Source organism: Acomys minous (assembly GCF_964271855.1).
Source record: "Acomys minous genome assembly, chromosome: 2".
In the NCBI taxonomy this organism is placed as follows: domain Eukaryota; kingdom Metazoa; phylum Chordata; class Mammalia; order Rodentia; family Muridae; genus Acomys; species Acomys minous.
The window spans coordinates 56024780-56042545 of NC_140484.1; the positions used below are offsets into that span (position 1 = coordinate 56024780).

General features: G+C 49.0%; 1 protein-coding gene and 1 long non-coding RNA gene across 4 annotated transcripts in view; one reads left to right on the forward strand and one right to left on the reverse strand.

Annotated features, from left to right (window-relative positions):
• The window catches only part of KCNQ1 (potassium voltage-gated channel subfamily Q member 1), a 321454-nt gene that overhangs the window by 118757 nt on the left and 184931 nt on the right, over positions 1-17766 (reverse strand). The window lies entirely within an intron of this gene.
• LOC311591141 overlaps positions 13076-17766 on the forward strand; it is a 35748-nt gene continuing 31057 nt past the window's right edge. Inside the window, exon 1 of one of the 2 annotated variants that reach the window (XR_014777021.1) lies at positions 13076-14322. This is a non-coding gene — a long non-coding RNA (uncharacterized lncRNA). The remainder of the gene's footprint in view (positions 14323-17766) is intronic. The other variant, XR_014777022.1, reaches the window with a different exon arrangement.

Sequence of the window (17766 nt, forward strand, 5' to 3'; positions counted from 1 at the left end):
ACAGGTGGGTCTCTCGTTCTCGCCAGCATTCTATCCACCCTGCTGACTACCCAGATGCTATTTGTGGGGGCCAATTGCCCTCTGGTGAAGGGGGGAAGTGGGGAGGATAAGAAAGAAGAACCTAGGTCCTTCCACCTTTCCACTTCCTCAGATGTCCAGTTCAGAGGTCATGCAGGAAAAACAAGAAACAAAAAACAAATGCAGATAACATGAACACTCCATTCCAGGAGTCCCTGAGAGTCACGTGCCCCTGCGTCCGTCCCTGCCTTTGGGTGTGGCTGTCCCAGAGGGAGGACTAGGCTGGGGGTATCCAGAGGAGGCTTCCACTTCAGGCTGAGCAGGGTGGGGGTGGGAATAGTGAGGGCCTCTCAGCTGGCTTTATCTTCACATTCCAGGATCAGTAGACGCCTCCAAGGGTCCCCAAACCACGTCATCTGATGAGTTGGAGATCAAAGCTAAGACAGCAGAGTTTATGGGCCTCCTAGTCCATCCTGGAGCACAGGGTGGCTAGGAATAGAAGCAGGGAGGGGGCTCCAGTCTGCACTCTAAAATATTTCCCATTGTTTTCTACAGTTCCGTTCTGAGTCTCCCACAGTCTTCCAGGGGCCTACAGTGAGTACAATATTCTGCAGTTGGGATTCTTGCTCTTGCCTCATCCAGTCTCAAAATAGGGTATAAAGCTCTCCCTGAGGCCACATTTCCCTGTTGGACTCTGCCTTCCCCAGGGCAGAGGTCACAAGTGTCAGCTCATTTCAAAGCAACAGGCCCCTCACCTAGCAGAGGGCTAGAAACACAGAAAAGCAGAGGGTTCATGGTGAACGAAGGAAGCCAGCAAATGTTTAGGGCTTAAATAATATGCAAGCACAGGGCTGGGTCCTCAGCAGCTCAACAGGAGAGTGTTTTTGTAGATTACACAAGGCCCTGGGTTCAATTTCCAGTACAGAAACAACAACAACAACAACAACAACAACAACAAAAAGCAAGCACCAAGCCCTCTCCCAAATTCCTAAGGGACCCCAAAGCTGTCACCTCTTTGTGTCTTGATCCCCTTCCTGTTTCTCTGGGGACAGGAAACATAGACAGTATTTCCTCTTGTGTAGATGGGGAGGGAAACCCAGTGAGGCAGGGTCATATCAGATGGCTATGATCCAAATTTGTCAAAATGACATGACCCTGCTCCATCCATGGGGACGGCTTCAGGGGAGCAAGGCCTCGGCCACCTGCTACCTGCCATGGCTCCAGGCAAGTATGTACCAAGAGCCTTTTCTGCCTACCATCCTCAAAGGCGCCCTCCTCAGAAGCAGTGCCAGGACCCTGCCCCCACCATAAGTCTGTAGACTGGATTTGAGACCCTTGAGTTGAAAGGAAATTTGAAAAATCAAATTCCTCTTGTAAGCTGCCAAAGCCCTGCTTCTCTGGCGGTGAGGCCCCAAGATGCAGGGCTTGCTACGAAAGGACTGTTTATCTATCATGGAGGTACGTGATAAAGCAATTAGCTAGGAGACAGCACAATTCTAACCACAGATCTTTGGGCCCCTGTGCTGAACTGTAGGGTAAAGAGGTGCACAGGATAATGAAGTCGCCCCAGGGTTAGGGAGCTTCAGTCTAGGGGTAACACACTTGGCAAAGGACACCAAGACATTGGGAGAAGTAGTTGGACAGGAGGATGATTCAAGTTGTTAGTGCAGCTTGTGGAGAGGAAGGAGAGAGTGCACTCTGGCCAGGTCTGCCGGATGCGAGAAACCTGGTTGAGGAAGCGAACTGCACAATGAGGCATAATGGGAGACCATGCTGAAGAATGGCAGACGTACTAGGGCTTGGAAAAAAACGAGGCCTGAAGTAGCATGGGAGATTGAATTGGAGAACCAGCAAGGCCTGGGTTGTGGGGAGGAAGGACTGAAGCCTCACGGGACCAACAAAAGAAGTACAAAAGAGATACTCCAAAGATAGCAAGGTATTCTTGGAAGGAAACTGTAAATACCTACAATACAAGGAAAAGATGCCCATAACATCGTTAAAAGTGATGACGCTCTCCAACTTAATCTCAGATTCAGACAATCCTCAGAGTCCCGGCAGCATCCTCTGTAAAAACTAATGAGTGCATCTTAAAACTGCGTGGGACCTAAACAACTTAGACAGGGAAGAACAAAACTGGACAGTTCACATGTTCTGATTGCAAGCTTTGTATACAGCTCCAAAAATAAAGACAATGTGGTGTCCCCATAAAGACAGGTCAGCAGTGATAAGCCTTCTTCTCATTGGCATTCATTCCCCTAAGAGCCCACAAGGGTCTTAAGATCATTCAATGCAGAAAGAAGACACTTTATTTTTTTCTTCAACAAATGGCATTAGAACAACTGGGTAGTCACATGGAAAAAAGTGAAGTTGGTCCCCTCACACCACATACACAGCTGAATCAACATTTTAAAAGTAGAAGAAAATCTTAGAAGAAATCGAGGGGTAAATCTTTCTGACCTCCCCATCTACACACAGAGGCCAGCCTGGGCTACATGAGACCCTCTTAAAACAAAACAAAACAAACAAGAAATAAACCAAGAAAGTGAAAAGATAACTCACAAAATGGGAGGGAATATATCTGATAAGGGGCTTTTGTCTAGAATTGTCTAGAATATCAAAACTTGTATGTAGGCTAGGAATAACAAGTACTTTATAACAACAACAACAACAAAAAGAGCAAATGATCAGTCAAAATAGGTATCCAAATGACTATCCATGAAAAGATGCTCTGTCATTTACCCTCTAGGAAGTGCCAGGCAGACTTCACATTCACTAGCAAAGTGAAAACAGAAAACAAGTGCTGGCAAGGACGTGGGGCACAGGAACCTCGGATACTGTTGGACGAGTGTGAGAGTATAAGGTGGCTCCTCAAAGAGGTCATCAGAGTTGTCCCAGGACCCAGTAGTTCGACCCCTCAGTGAATACCCAGTTGAAAATACATGTTCACAAATGCCTGAGTGTTGATGGTTGGATTATTTAAAATGACGAAACTACGGAAAGTCAAACGTTCATCAATGGATAAATATGGTCTCTCCATACAATGAGATATATGTGGCCATAAAAAAGGAATGAAGCATCACCACTTCTCGTAACACCAATGGACCTCTCAAACATGATGCAGGGTGAAAGGGGTCAGACTGAAAAGAACACGTAACATATGATTACAGTTACAAAAAGCATCCAGGGCATGCCAGACCATAGAAATGTAAAGTAGAGCTGTATATGTCTGGGACTAGGGAGTTGTGTGGGGGGAGGATAGAAAATGATAAAGGATAGAGAGAATGTTCCAGAACTAGACAGAGGGAGAGTTACACAAACCTCAATAAACTTTAAGTACTTCAAGTAAGTGAATTGTATGATATGTAAATTCTATCTTAATAAAGCTGTTAAAAAAAACAAAAATAAAACCCCCCAACACACACGCGCACGCGCACACGGACACGCACATGTACACACACACACACACCAGTTAAAAAATAGTCCCACAAGATTGGAGCCCCTGACTGGAGACAGGCCCTGACTGAGTGGCTCCCAGTTCCAGGTGCTCCAGGATTTAGGAGTCCAAGAGGCCCCTTGGGCTCTGGGGCTGAGCCTCCACCCACGTCTTGCTCTTCAGCTCTCAGGTTTGCTGTTTCTCAGGGAGGCTAAGGCACAGGAGCTGGGAGCCAGCAGTGCTCTGCAGCTGGGGCTGGGCTGGGGTGGGGGCGGGAAGCCGTGCAGCAGGGATGGAGGCTCCCACGCTCCAGGGCCAAGCTGACGTGACTAAAGCTAAACAGACCCCATGCCACAATGGGGTTACAGCTAATTCTACGCAGCACACTGAGCCCTCGCCAGCGATGGCAGCCTCAGGGAGGGGCGGTGGAGCAGGCAGCCCCAAAGGTAATTTGCACACGGCGTTTATAAGGCCCCTCAGCTCTTTTAAACATATGCTTCTCTGATTATAAACAGCTGATGGCTCACAAGATTCAGATTTTCCAGCAGGGCTTCCAAAAAAAGATTGCACTAGGGTAGGGAAAGGTGACCCGGTGCTTTTGCTGAGGACGTAAATCCAGCCGTGTTCTCAAGCAGCCCAGCCGTCACCAGGCTCCGAACCTGTCACATCTTTAAAATATTGGCTGCTATTGATGTGTCCCAAGAAAGGCTTCGGTTTGGGGAGGGGACAGAGTGATGGAGCCTTCCATAAGAATTGGGTTCTCTGCTGCCTTGGTGAGAAGGATAGGTTTCCTCCATCTCCTGCCCTGAGGCTTTTAGTCCCGGACCAAGAGCCAACATTTGAGGCCCTGGGTCTAGGCTGCCCTACTCACCCTTCCGCACAGTGCCCACACAGAGGTCTCTGAAAATGATTGCCTGGGCTTCTCCTGGGGGGTCCTGGGAGCCCTTGGGGGGGTTCAAAACAGAACGGGGAGAGGGTAACTGAGCAGGACATAAACAGCAGGAGGCTCTAGAGATGTCACTTCACTATTTGGCCGAGTCCCCCTTAGCCATGCTGCAGGCTAGGCATGACCTCCCGGAAGCCAGAGAATCCCTTAGGGATGGGCCAGAATCCTGTCTGTCACCTAGTTCCGGCAGCTAGAGTTTAAATCAAGGGGAATCATTCTCAAAAGCCTGCAGCCTGAAGCTATAGAACGGAAAGTCATGTGAGCCAGCAGAGCACACTGGGGCCCCTCATCTTAGCTGTCTGCAGAAGGCATCTCGGGAGCAGAGGCCTAGCCACTGGAGACCCGGCCCTGTGGAAGGTTAGAAGTCACCCCTTCGCCCTTCAGTAGCCAGTATATAGTCATCTGGTCCCAAATCAGATTCTGGAGAACGACATATAAAGGCTCAGTGCCCATGAGGCCACATATGGGTGGGCACCTTCATCGCAGAAGCTGCCCACAAGCCCGGGACTGTCTCTTCACATGGAGCTATAGACCAGAGAGGGAAGAGCAGAGCCGGTCCCTGGTTCTGTATACAACATTTTCCAGGGCCTTCTACCTATCTGACTTGTTTGGCGTGGGCCTGTCCATTTGCTCTTCTGGAGCCTAGATGGTCTCAAAGTCTTGCAGAGGCTCCCCATTGAATCTGCAAGCCAATTGCCAGGAATATGGAAAGGGCCACAGTCCTTGCAGGGTTGAGAGTAATACAGCAAGCAAATGGCAGTCGCTCTATGCCTGCCTCAACTGATGGGCAGCTCTACACCATTCCATTCTTTACCCATGGGCTTTAAAGGAATTTTACCCAACACATATAACTCCAGCAATGTTTAAAGATAGAGACAAGGCCTGTTTGCAGCACAGGCCCAGGGAGAGAAGGGGTTGCGGAGGGGGCTTTAGTGGCCTTTTCTACCATCCCATATACCCTTGCACTTTGCGTATACTTTTTTTTCCCCCCTGCTCCTTTCATTCTGTGGCTGGCTCAATATTCCTGGGTGTGGTAAACAAATGAGGGGCAGAGCTGACTGTTGAGGACCTCTTCTGTAGCACTTGCAGGCACTGCCCTTAGTTTCAACATATCCCAAAGAACTAAACTTGGAGATTTTTCTGTGAGAGGAAAAGCCTCCTAATGCAGCTTCATGGGCCAGCATCTCCCCACCATAAGCCTACGGTCCCTACATCATTTCGATCTGAAAGCACAGCAGGCATTCCAGATCTATAGACTGGAGACCAGCTCGGGTGTCTGGATCTCTTGGGTTTCCAGGCTGGGACCTGCATTAGGGTTCTTAAGCAGGGGAGACTGCTTAAGTGGCATGGTGCATGAGGCCAGGTAGGTATGCTGCCTGGATTCAGTACCTTTGCTGGTGCTCAGATACCATCTTCCTGGGAGCTGTCTACCATTAGAGAAAGTTAATAGGCAAGCGAGCCTGCTTTGATGCTCCAGAAACAGTTGGGGCTAAGACAATGGCTAGATCAGCTATTACTGGCTCACAAGTCACCCCAGTCACAGTTGGATACACACAGGGGCAAGGGTCAGTGGATCATGGATCTTTGGTGGCCTTAGCAGGGCAGTGCTGGCTTGTGACATCGAAGTGAAGAAACAGGCATTGGTTGGGGCTTCTGGAATAACCTGAAGGCCTAATTCAGGGTACGATCCCTGCCTCTAGCTCTTTGTGACACTTACACATTTTCTCACTGGTATCTTACTGGCCACAGGGTTGGTTGGGTATTCTTACAAAATGGCAGCTGGCTTCTGCAAGAGTCAGCCATGCCAGTGAGGGAGAGCGGGGAGAAAGTTATAAGACCTTTTATGAGCTGGCCTTGGCAATCATACTGCTGTCCCTTCACCCATGTCCCACTTGTCAGAAGTGAATCACTGAGTCTACCATAACTAACTAGAGGGGAAGCAAATGCCTTGTGTGTGGTGGTGGTGGTGGTGGTGGTGGGGGCGGTAATGTGTTTGTGTGGGTGTGCATGTATGTGCATGTCAAGGCCTGGGTTAGTGTTGGCTGTCTTCCACAGTTGCTCTCTCCACTTTATTTTCTGAGACAGAGTCTCTCGTGGAACACGGGGCCCATTAACCCATCGAGCCAGGCTCGTTGGTGAGCTCCAGGGATGTGTCTCTCCCACCTCATCAGTGCCGGGACTCTAGATATGCTGCTGCTATGTTTGGCTTTCCGTGGGTGTTGGGGATCTTAACTCAGGTCCTCATGTCTGACCGACAAGCACTTTACTGACTGAACCATCTTCCCGGCTCCTAAAGTCTTGACGTATGTGAGTGTATGTGGGGGAGGGAGAGGTGTCAAAGACCCCGCAGACACATTGTAAAAGCACCATGGCCATTGTCAGGCTTCCCTTTCTTCCCGTTCTTATCTTTTTTTTTGTCCAAATGACATCCGCCCTCTGAGCCTGCCTGGCTCAGAGAAACATGCTCGCCAGGCTCTCTCTGGTCCTTTGGGGCCAGTCACTCTGTACTTGATGTTTACCAGGGGCCTAGTGACTTCAGCAGCCTTGCTCTCTAAGAGCACTCAGTGAGGGGAGGGGGCGGCGGGGAGGTGTGTGTGTAACAGAGAGAACGAAGAACTTCTATGCTTACTGCAAAGACCACAGAGGGCCCTTTAACACTGAAAGACCAGCTAAATAGAGCAGAGGGGTGGCACTTCCTGTTGACACCTTTCTGGGGACTTCAGGGGCCCAGCAGTGGTAGCACTCAGAGGCCAGGATGGGGGCCTGTTCCCTGCTGTGTGGGGGCTGTGAACTTGACAGGCCTGAGCAGGATGGAAATGGTCTGACCTTGAGATCCATACTGGGAGAGCTCTGCTTCTGGAAGGTGGTGGGAGAAAAGGCTCTTCCGGTGGTGGGTCTGGCAGAGCCCAGCTCCCTTCGGTTTCCCATACCCTGTACGTGGCACATAACCAGGCTCTAGGCAGGTGCCAGGGAGACAGCTGCAGCATTAACCCATGTCGCAGCAGCAGGGGCTCAGGAAGAGCTGGGTTTGCCTAATCAAGGCTTGCCTGTGCAATGTCCAAACATATACAGGACAGCTGCCCTCCCCATGAGAAGTGTCCACACCCCATGCTGCTACTCACAGACACTGCCTGAATGCCAGGCCCCCAACCCCCAACCTGGCCTGCCATTTTAGATGGTCCCAAATGCAGTGCCTGAACCTCCCTGTGTACAGAGGACAGCACCAGGCCTAATGTCGCATCATTACCTAAGGGCACGTCTCCTAGCAGTCCACCCCAGAGTGCCTCAAGGTCCCAAGACTGACTTGGATCCTGGGCTACCCTAAGTGGCAGGATCTAGGCCTGTCAAGCCGTACTTCCCTGAGCTTGTGTTTTTCTTCTGGCCCCTGTGTAGCAAAGACATGGGTGGAAACACTGAGAGGCCATGTCCATGTGGTACCCTAGAACTATGAGCTGTCACCACAGTAGGAGTGTAGGAGTGTGCGTGTGTGTGTGTGTGTGTGTGTGTGTGTGTGTGTGTGTGTGTGTGTGTTTAACTCTCTGTTCATGGCTTTCTTTAAAATAATTTTATTTTTATTTTTTTTTAGTTATATGTATGTGTATCTATCTGTGTGTGGGTATGTGCATAGGGCCCATGAAGGCCAGAGGAGTCTGATTCCCCTGGGGCTGGTTGTGAGCTGCCTAACACCGGTGCTGGGATTCGAACTTAGTCCTCCAGAGGAGCAGTACATGCTGTTAACCACGGAGCCACCCCTCCAGCCCCCATAGCTTTATTTTTTAAAAAAGTTATTATATTTTATGTGTAGTAGTATTTTACATGCATGTATGTATATGCACCACATGCATGACTGATATCTGAGGGGGGCCAAAGAGGGTACCAGATACCGTGAAACTGGAGTTACAGGCTGTTCTGAAGTACTATGTAGGGCAGGCACTAGGAACTAAACTCATGTCCTCTGGAAGAGTAGCTATCTTACCTGCTGAGCCATCTCCCCAGCCCCTGGCCATGGCTTTCTTAAGATGTAGTTTTGAAGCCGGGCGTGGTGGCGCACGCCTTTAATCCCAGCACTCGGGAGGCAGAGGTAGGCGGATCGCTGTGAGTTGGAGGCCAGCCTGGTCTACAAAGTGAGTCCAGGACGGCCAAGGCTACACAGAGAGACCCTGTCTCGAAAAACTAAAAAAACTAAAAAAACAAAACAAAACAAAAGAAAAGATGTAGTTTTGATCTGTGACCCTTCCTTTCCTGCAGGCTTGCCTATTGCCACAACATCACCATTTGGTTGAAGAACCAACCTTGGCTACGAAGTCTAATCAAGGCCATCTCTTTAGGGAGATATCCGTAGCCTGGTCCCCCTCACAGTTCCATGGACACCTCCTTCCTCTAAGCTTTCCTACTTTCCCACTGCAGACAGACAAATCTCCCACAGAACCTGTTTAGTTCACCCTTCAGTCTTTCCATCCAGCAGCCAGAGAGATCTTTCTAGATAAGTTCCCTCTAGGGAGCCCCTAAAGATTTGCTTATTGTACTTAACCTCCAACCTTGGCCTGTAGCTCCCAGGAATGCCCAGAACATGCTCAGTGGGAGGGATGCAGACCGTGGGGACAGAGGTCACTGGGACATTACCCAATACATATCTGCAAGAAAAAAAACCAGGTCTGTGGACCTCAAGGACTAATGGGGTTCGGAAGGTGTCACCAGGCCCACAAAGACAGAGGTTGGTGGGGAGATCCAGATGGGGTACAGGCTCAAGAGACACAGAGGCCACAGGGGGAGGAAGGCTCTGCAGCAAACATATAGGCTATGGAATCAGCTAAGAAGCCACTAACTGGAAGACTACAGAGAGAACACCTAGTTCTGCAGAGTGCGGTGTGAGTGTCCACATGCACACATGCATAAGCATTGACAGGAACATGAGGAAGGGCTGTGGGGTCTGTGGACACTGCCTGCAAGGGCTAGCCTTAAGAACGGCTTTCCTAGCCTTGCACTGACCACTCAGGGATAATCTGGGGTTCCTGTTCACTTTGGGCCATGGCATGCAGCGAGGCCTTTCCCTAGAAGATGACCTGACCGGGCAGCCACGTGGCCCTGGGCCTCTCAGCTTTGGAGAAAAGCTGTAACTTGGGAACCTGGCTGAGCCTGAAGCTAGTTCCACCCTTGGACTCTGGGGATAGGGGGGTGGGGAGGAGTGAGGCCCACAGAACCCCTTGGCCAGGGCTTGCTGAGTTGTTGCTTGGGTGAGGGGCTCCCACTGCAGCCCTTTCTTCTTCCTTGCCTGTGTGGAAGAGATCTGGTGTTTCCCTTGGGACCCCATGGGGCTCTGGGCCCCATCTGCACTTCTGTGCTGGCAAATGCAGAAGAATTAGCTCAGCAACTTCCTCCCCCTAATCCCCCACCCCCACTCTAAATACCTTGGAATCAAGAGAAAAGCCGAGTGGCCGTTTGCAGCCTAATTCTCTTCAGCTGTGCGTGCGTGCGTGTATGCGTGCGTGTTCTCGGGAGCAGAGGCCTGTGAGGGAACCTTTTGAACCCCAAATGTTGGAGTTGGAGGGAACACAAGGAACGTCAAGTCCAGCCCCCACCATGTCCAGATGACATAAACCAGATACAGGAGGAGGACAAGACCTGCCTCTGTCACATGGAAGCCCAAGTACAGAGCACCAGGTGCTGGGCTCCCTGCCGCGTACTCACCCCTACACTTCTCAGCCCCTGGGAGGTAATGCAGTGTAGACAGTATACCCTGAAGACACCCATGGCCACAGAGCACTAGGCTAGCCTGGGTCTGGGGAGGGACTGTAGAAGAACCCATCAGAGCCATGACTGATGCCCTCTCCCCAGATTCTTTGATGCCTTAGACTGGCTCTGTTCTCCTTCAGCCTGCCTCGTGGGCCCCCACCTCCCTCCAGGCAGCCTGAAATCTACCCAGTTTTCCCATTCCCTCCAGAAACAACTATATGTCTCTTGTCTCTTAGTGAGACAAGTAGTTTCAGATCAAGCTCTAGCCTTTCTAATCTCCCCCACCAAGGAGTAGAGAAGGAGGGTTTGGGGCGTGGGGGGCATACGGCAGGTGTACCAAGCTGACGAGCAGTGCTAGTTGAGTGACAGCAGGCCATGTGCAGGAAGAGAGTGTTGTGGGGTACATAGGTCTTGTCCGTTGAGCCTATGACTGAAAGGACAAGGACATGTTTCTTGGCCTAACCCACTTCAAAGACTGACGTAAGGAGACCTCCTGCAAGCATGGTGGACTGTCTCCCAGCCATGATCAGGAGAACATTGATTAGGGGCAGAACTGAAGGTCCAGAGTCTAGACAGTAACAAGACACTCACGAATCTACCCCTTCTGGGGCGTGCCTTGACCAGAGACACAATCAGAACCCAGACTTTAAGTATAACATTAAATAAACTCAATTCTTGTAATTAAAAAAAAATCTATTCTTAGTAAGGTGATGATAGTGGTGCACATCGTTAATCTCAGCACTTGGGAGGCAGAGGCAGGAAGATTTCTGTGAGTTTGATGCCAGCCTGGTCTATAAAGCGAGTTCCAGGACAGCCAAGGCTACACAGAGAAACCTTGTTTTGAAAAACTAAAGCAAAACAGAGCAAAACAAACAAACAAACAAAACCCCCAACCAAACAAAAAGACTGTCCATAACATTTTTTAATATGCACCTCTATTATTTTTACAGGGAGCTGTGTTTTGGTGGAGCTTGTGGGTGCTCTCAAAAGAGCTGGGGATCCCACCCCCTTACTTCCCTGGCAAGAAACAGGCCTGCAAGAGGTTCCAAGGGAGATACGGGAGGGGGGCCCTCCTAGCCCTGGAGCTAAGCTGGGGAGGTGCCTACAGTAAGCAGCAGCAGGGTTTCTAATCAGAGCCCCATGGGTTCCACACACTCTCTGGGCACCTGGATTAGCAGCTCCATGGGGTCTAAAGTAGTACCTTTAACAGGCAGGTGGGAAACAAGACAAAGAAGGCTCCGGAGCTGAAAGTAGGGTTCCCCTCCTGATCTCACCCAAGGGGAGAGGAGAATTATGTTTAACCACATGGGCTGGCTGCCCCTCTTAGAGGTCGCTTGGAAGGTTAGCAATGACAGGAAGCAGGAAGAAGGTGGCTGGTCCCCTATCGTAGGGAGACAGGGAAGTGGAAGTGGCCACTTGTGAGCAAAAGATCCCATGCTTCACTTTTAAAATGCAAGTTCAAAGCTAAAATAATTAATTTAAAGATGGTGACAGGTCCTTGAGCGATGGCATTAGTTGCACATCTGCTCTGGGATAGGCAGAAAAGAAAACTACCAGTCAGGTATGAGGGTAGGACTGGGCTCTTGAATCAAATGTAGCACGTTCCAGATGGGCCCAAAGGGGACCAGCAAAGCAGATGTGTGGCCTGGCAGGAGGTGGGGTACCAAGCTAGGAGTGACTTCTGAGGGTAAAAAGGAATTGCCTGATGCTCTGGAGATGACACTATTTTCTCTTTTCCCCAGCTGAACAATAACAACAGAGGGAAAAGAAAAGGGAGAGAGAGAGAGAGAGAAAGAGAGAGAGAGAGAGAGAGAGAGAGAGAGAGAGAGAGAGAGAGAGAGGGAGAACCCCCCCCCCCCCCAACTCTCACCCAGTCAGTATCCTTGGCAAGAGATTCCTGGCTGCTTTTGTAGACATATATTTTCAGCAAAAGCAGTTAAGATGTATGGCCTCCTTGCGTGCTTTAGATGACCACACCCTGGCCTGCTTACAAGGCTGGCTCTCCCTCCCCTTCCCTCAAATCTCCTGTTTGAAGTCAATTCTGGGTTGGGGTGGTTTGGAGAGTATACCCAGAGTTCCACATGCTTAAACTACAATTGGCACAGGAAGTCCACATTGCCCCCAGGCTTAGTTACGAATCCCAGGGAAGTGGAATGCCCCGCTTATCTGGCGTTTTGGCTTTAATTTGTCAGGTTTCTCCATGCTCTAGGTCAATGCCTGGCACACGGGTGCTGAGTACACCTGTGTTAGCCACAGGGATGCATGAATAAGTGGACAGAGTGGGAACCACCCTGAACATTGCAGCAACAGTACCCCAAAACAGGAGAATCTGGAGGTGGGGTACAGTGGCTCGGGGCTAACCTCAGGTTTACCATCAATCAGCAGACCTAGGGAACCATCCACTTCATTAAGGAGGATACCTAATACTTTCCTCACTTGGTCATAAAGAATCACAAACAAGGTGGTTTCAGTAAGGTTCCAGGGGACAGACGACAGAGAGGGTGTGTTCATTTTTGCCTCCCAAGGTCAGGCCAGGGCCAGAGGCCCCCCTCATCTTAGGACATGGAACCTTTCAGGAACATTGGCTGGCTCAGGGCTGAATCTGGTTTGGTCTCATACTAATTCAGAGACACAAGTCCCAGGCTCAGCCAGCTTTCTGAGGTCACCCTACACATAGCGGGTAAGGCGACCATACTCCTTAGTCCTCAAGGGGTGGTGGGCCCAGCAGGGTAGGACGTGCAAGCCTAAACAGGCTCATCCAATCCAAGTCCCGGAGACAAAAGGCTGCTTCTTCTTGGCCAATGATAATGTTCAGCACAGTGCTGTCTGTGTCCAGCCAATCATGTGGCAGGCCATTATCCAGCACTTGTCCAATCAACTGTGTCGTGGCTGCCACGTCACCGAGATCTTGGTAGGTGGCCGGACCACAGTCGCTGAGCAGAACAGTTGCAGCGGCACGTCGGCAGAGCTTTCCTTGCTGTGTTTCTGGGTGCGGTCTGTGATGGTGCAGTTCGGTCCAGTCAGGCCCGGTGTGGTCTGCCTCACTTTGGATTACTTCCGAGTGGTTCCGGTGTAGTCTACCGCAGTGTGCTTTGCTCAGCATGGTCCTCCCCAGTGCGGTCCTTCTCAGCATGGCTTTCCTCAGCGCGATTGTCCTCAGCGTGGTTCTCCATGGTGAGGTCATACCAGCCATCAGCCGAAGGATGTTTGTCCTCAACCCGTTTGGATGGATCTGCCTCCGCTTGGATCACTTACGCGGTTCGCCTCAGTCAGGACTGGCCCTCCTCGGTGTGCTTTGCGCTCGATACGGTCCTTCTCAGGATGTTTCTGTTGAGCACAGACGCCCACGGCAAGGTCCTTATCAATTTCAGCATGGTTGCCTTCGCTATGGTCCGATCGGCCTCAGCTCAGGTCACTTCAGCACGGATCGCTCCAGCGCGGTCGGCTACCCTGACGCTCTGCTTTGCTTCTCAGCATTCTTTCGCTACCTGGGTCCTCTCAGTGCGTTCTCCTCAGGGTGGTTTTCCTTGGCTTTTCTCCTCAGCTCGGTCCTCAGCGCGTCTTTTGCTCGGCATGGTTCTTCTTGGCATGGTTCTCTCTCCGTGTGTTTTTTTCCCTCCAGTCTTTTTCCTTGCTTTGTGGTTCTCTGAACAGTTTGCTCAGCACGGCAAAAGTCGCAGGCCCGCGTGGCCAAGACGATAGCCCCCATGCGGTCAGAGCCTGCGGCTAGAAGCAAACTGATTCAGTGCTACGCTTTCGAGACCGCATCTCCGTTTCGGGGCCCGCCGCTCCATCGCTGTTTCGCGGCCTCGTTTCCACCCTGGTTTCGCAGCCGTGTTTCCATCCTCAGTTAGTGTTTCGCGGCTGCATTTCCATACTTGTTTCGCAGCCGCGTCTCCACGTGGCCGTGTCTCCATCCCTGTTTCACGGCCGCGGCTCCATCCTTGTTCCGCAGCCACGACTCAATCCTCGTTTCGTGACCGCGGTTGCATCCTTGCTCTTTGGCCACGGCTCTATCCTTGTTTCGCAGCTGGGGCTCTATCCTCGTTTCGCGGCCACCGCTCCATCCTCGTTTCGCGGCCGCGGCTCCATCCTCGTTTCGCGGCCGCGGCTCCATCCTCGTTTCGCGGCCGCGGCTCCGACCTCGTTTCGTGGCCGCGGTTTACAGAGGCATGAGTGTTCTTGAGGCCAGGTGAGTCCTGAGATTAAGTCCCAAGGTGAGTGGCCTGGGACACGGACTCAGGCCACGGGGTTCTCCGACCCAGGCTGAGTTGGAACGCACAGGAGCTGGGCCTGAATCGGGTCTGGAGGCATCTGAGCTTCACAGCCCTGGGTGGCCGGCACCAAGGCGCTTTGGCTGTGTGGTGGGTATTTTAATGTGAAGAGAAGAGGGGCTCCTTTTGGGATGCTCACGCATGTGGGGGAAAGAGTGTCGCGGGACTAAGTCTCAGGAAGGCTGGTTTTTCTGAGTTTTGAACTGAGTTGAGATCTGACTCTTGGATCCGAGGTTGGAGTCCGGTAAGGAACTGGTGATTCTAGTCTGGAGCCGAGTTGGGAGTGGGTTGTGGTTCGGGATTGGAATCTGGGGCGGGAATGGAGGCCACAATGGTTCTCAACCTTCTTAGCCCTTCGGCCCTTTAATACTGTTCCTCGTGTTGTGGTGACCCCCCCACCATAAATTATTTCCACTGCTTCTTCATAACTGAAAATTTGCCGCTTCTATGAACCATAATGTAAATGCTTGTGTTTTCTGATGGTCTTAAATGGCCGCTGTGAAAAGCGTAATCCTAAACGGGTCACGACCCACAGGCTGAGAACCACTGGGTTAGTGTCTAGCCTGAGTCCAGGGACAGAGCTGCACTGCGAATTCTCTCCAGATTCCTTCCGGTGATTCTGAGTTGAAACCCAAGAGTCTCAGATCCCTGTTGGGGACTGGACTGAGGCTTTCGAGTTATATTCAGGTCCCGACTTGGGAGTCCAGTAGGAATTAAAGTTGGTTTTGAGTGTGGGTTGGGATCAGGATTGAAGTATAAAGAGTCTGGTTTTTAGCAAGTGTGGATCACATTTTGAGACGTAGGGTATAGAAATCTTTGTCTTATGTGGATCAGAGTTGATTAAAGGACCACCAAGGCCAGGGCTCAAATCTCAGCCCCCCATTTTATTTTGTTCTTCCTGGCTGGTCACACTCCCTTTTCTGTAAAATGGGGATGAGTGCTTTCTGCTGGAACCATGCTGAGCATAAAAGGGAGTAATTTATTGAGGTGAAAATAGTTTTATCTTACATGATCAAAAAGTACAAAAGGGTTTTAAAAAATAACAATAGGCACGCATGGTGTGCATTTAGCAATCTTTTTTTTCATACTGTGTACCCTTTGTTAGTAACAACAAAAAGGAACCTTTTCTGTTCTTTCCCCTAGTCCTTGCCCCACACCCAGCCATGAGACTAATACACAGCCATCCTCAGGCAATCCTTGTTGAAGGAAAGCAGGCAGGCGGGATTAACCAGATTTCTACGGTGTCTCAAGTGATCCATTTCTGCACCTGTTTTCCAGATACTCACTAGGAGAAAAATTTAAGGATTGGATTGCTTGATTATGGTTCTATTTTAATGTATTACCAAACATACTGAAGAGAAAAAGTAGATCTGTTTCAGGATTTATTGCTCCAGCTAGAAGCATCTTTTAAAATTGCAAATCAGAGCATGTCCAAATTTAAATAGAGGAGGGCACCAATAAGAAAATTTATGAGCCATTTCCCTGATGATCTTAGATGAAGAAGTTCCATGTTTAGCATTAGCTGAGTTCAACAGTGTGTTGCCCAACGTGCTTAAGCAAGTGGGACCCTAAAGATGATCCAATATCAGAAACTCTATCCATGTAATTCACAACATTAAGAGACTACAAGAGAAAAACCATATGGTTCTCTCAATAGGAGCAGAAGATTTATTTGAAGTTTAGCACCTATGAATGCATTTCAGGGGGCTGGAGGATACCAAGTAGGAAGCCAAACCTAGAAGAGAAAGAACTTCTCTACCTTGATACAGTGTGTACTTAAACTCAACTTTTCAGTACACTTAATGGAGAAACTGTATTTATTCCCTGTAAGACAAGGAGCAGGTCAAGGGCGTTATCCGAGCCACTCCCTAATATAAGGAAAAGAAATGGAGACGTAAGGCTCTTGTGGTAGGAAGAATGAAACCAATTGCTTAAAGATTATAGTATATTTGAACTGGAGTTTGCAGACATTTTGATGTTACAACTTTTGTGCACTTAAAAATTATTCATCCCCTCCCAATTTATTTCTTAAGATGGATTATATTTATTGGTAGTAACATTCTTAGAAGTTAAAAGTATGTACTTAAACATAGAGCTGTATAAGTGTGTATTCCAGTGAGGTCATACCTTTGGAAAACTCTGACTTTGTGTGAGTCAGAATAGACAAGCAAGACAAGGTATGAGTATTCTAGAAATGCTTTTTGCTAAGACCTTCTGTGACCTCCCTGAGAAGGTCTGAGTAGGCTTCTTGGGAATCTGTGGACTTTCTTTCCTTTTTTTTTTTTTTAACTGCTAAGCTACCTGAAAAATAAGGTTTTTGCAGCTAAAGAAAGATTTGGCAAAAGGTTTGGGTTATATGCTGTATACCAAAATAAACCAATCAACCATCCAACCACATTTCTTTATAACAATAGTGATTTAAAAGATGTAAGAAGTGTACTAAGATAGCAATTAAAATAGCAATAAATTATCTGGCCTAAACATTTTTTTAAAAGGATAATGTTTATGGGAAAAAAACATAACTTCTCATTGGAGATAAAGGAAGGTATTTGGATGTAAAGAGACATCCATTTTCTTGGATGGGAAAATTTAGCATTAGAAACCTCCGTATTTTGCAAATGTATAAATTCAGTTAGATTGCAGTCAGACTTCTACTTGGAGGGTTTAACATCTGTTCCTCAAAAATGTATGTGGAATAAAAGATGTATAAATGCCAAGTGAACTTTGAAAAACTCCACGCGCTTCAGCAGCATGAAGAAGGAAGGGAGTAGTGACAGAAATCCAGAACAGAGCTCAAAGAGCCCTAAGTCTAGAGGAGGTGACAGGTGATAAAAGTGGCACCACATATCAACGGAGCCTACTTGGAAGATGTTACAAAACCAGTAAAACAGAAAAATCCTTTGACTTTCTGAGTCCTGAGAAAAAGTGATCTCCAAATAGACTTAAACATTTAAAGTAAACGGCAATTTGCTGTTTATTTAGTAAGAAAAACCATGGAGAATTTTCTGGTCCCGGGTGGCATGGAGGTCTTTAAGCAAGACAAATCCTAATACTCAAATTTATGAACTTGAATAAATGATGCAGATTAAGGATTTCTATCAAACAAATCCACCATAGCCAGTGCCACTATTTCCGTAATAGAAAGGCATGATTTGCCTTTTTGTTTCTTCACAAGTGTAATTTTGCCTGTGACAAATTACAAGATAGTTGAAACACTAAAGCCAGAGGCCAGCGGTGAAGATAATGAGAACACTGCAAATCAGGAAGAGAAAGGCAAGGCAAGAACTTTGCGGGAGGGCGAACAGTGAGAACGTGTCACCTAAGTCACCAGAGAAATGCAAATCAAACTGACATTTATTTTT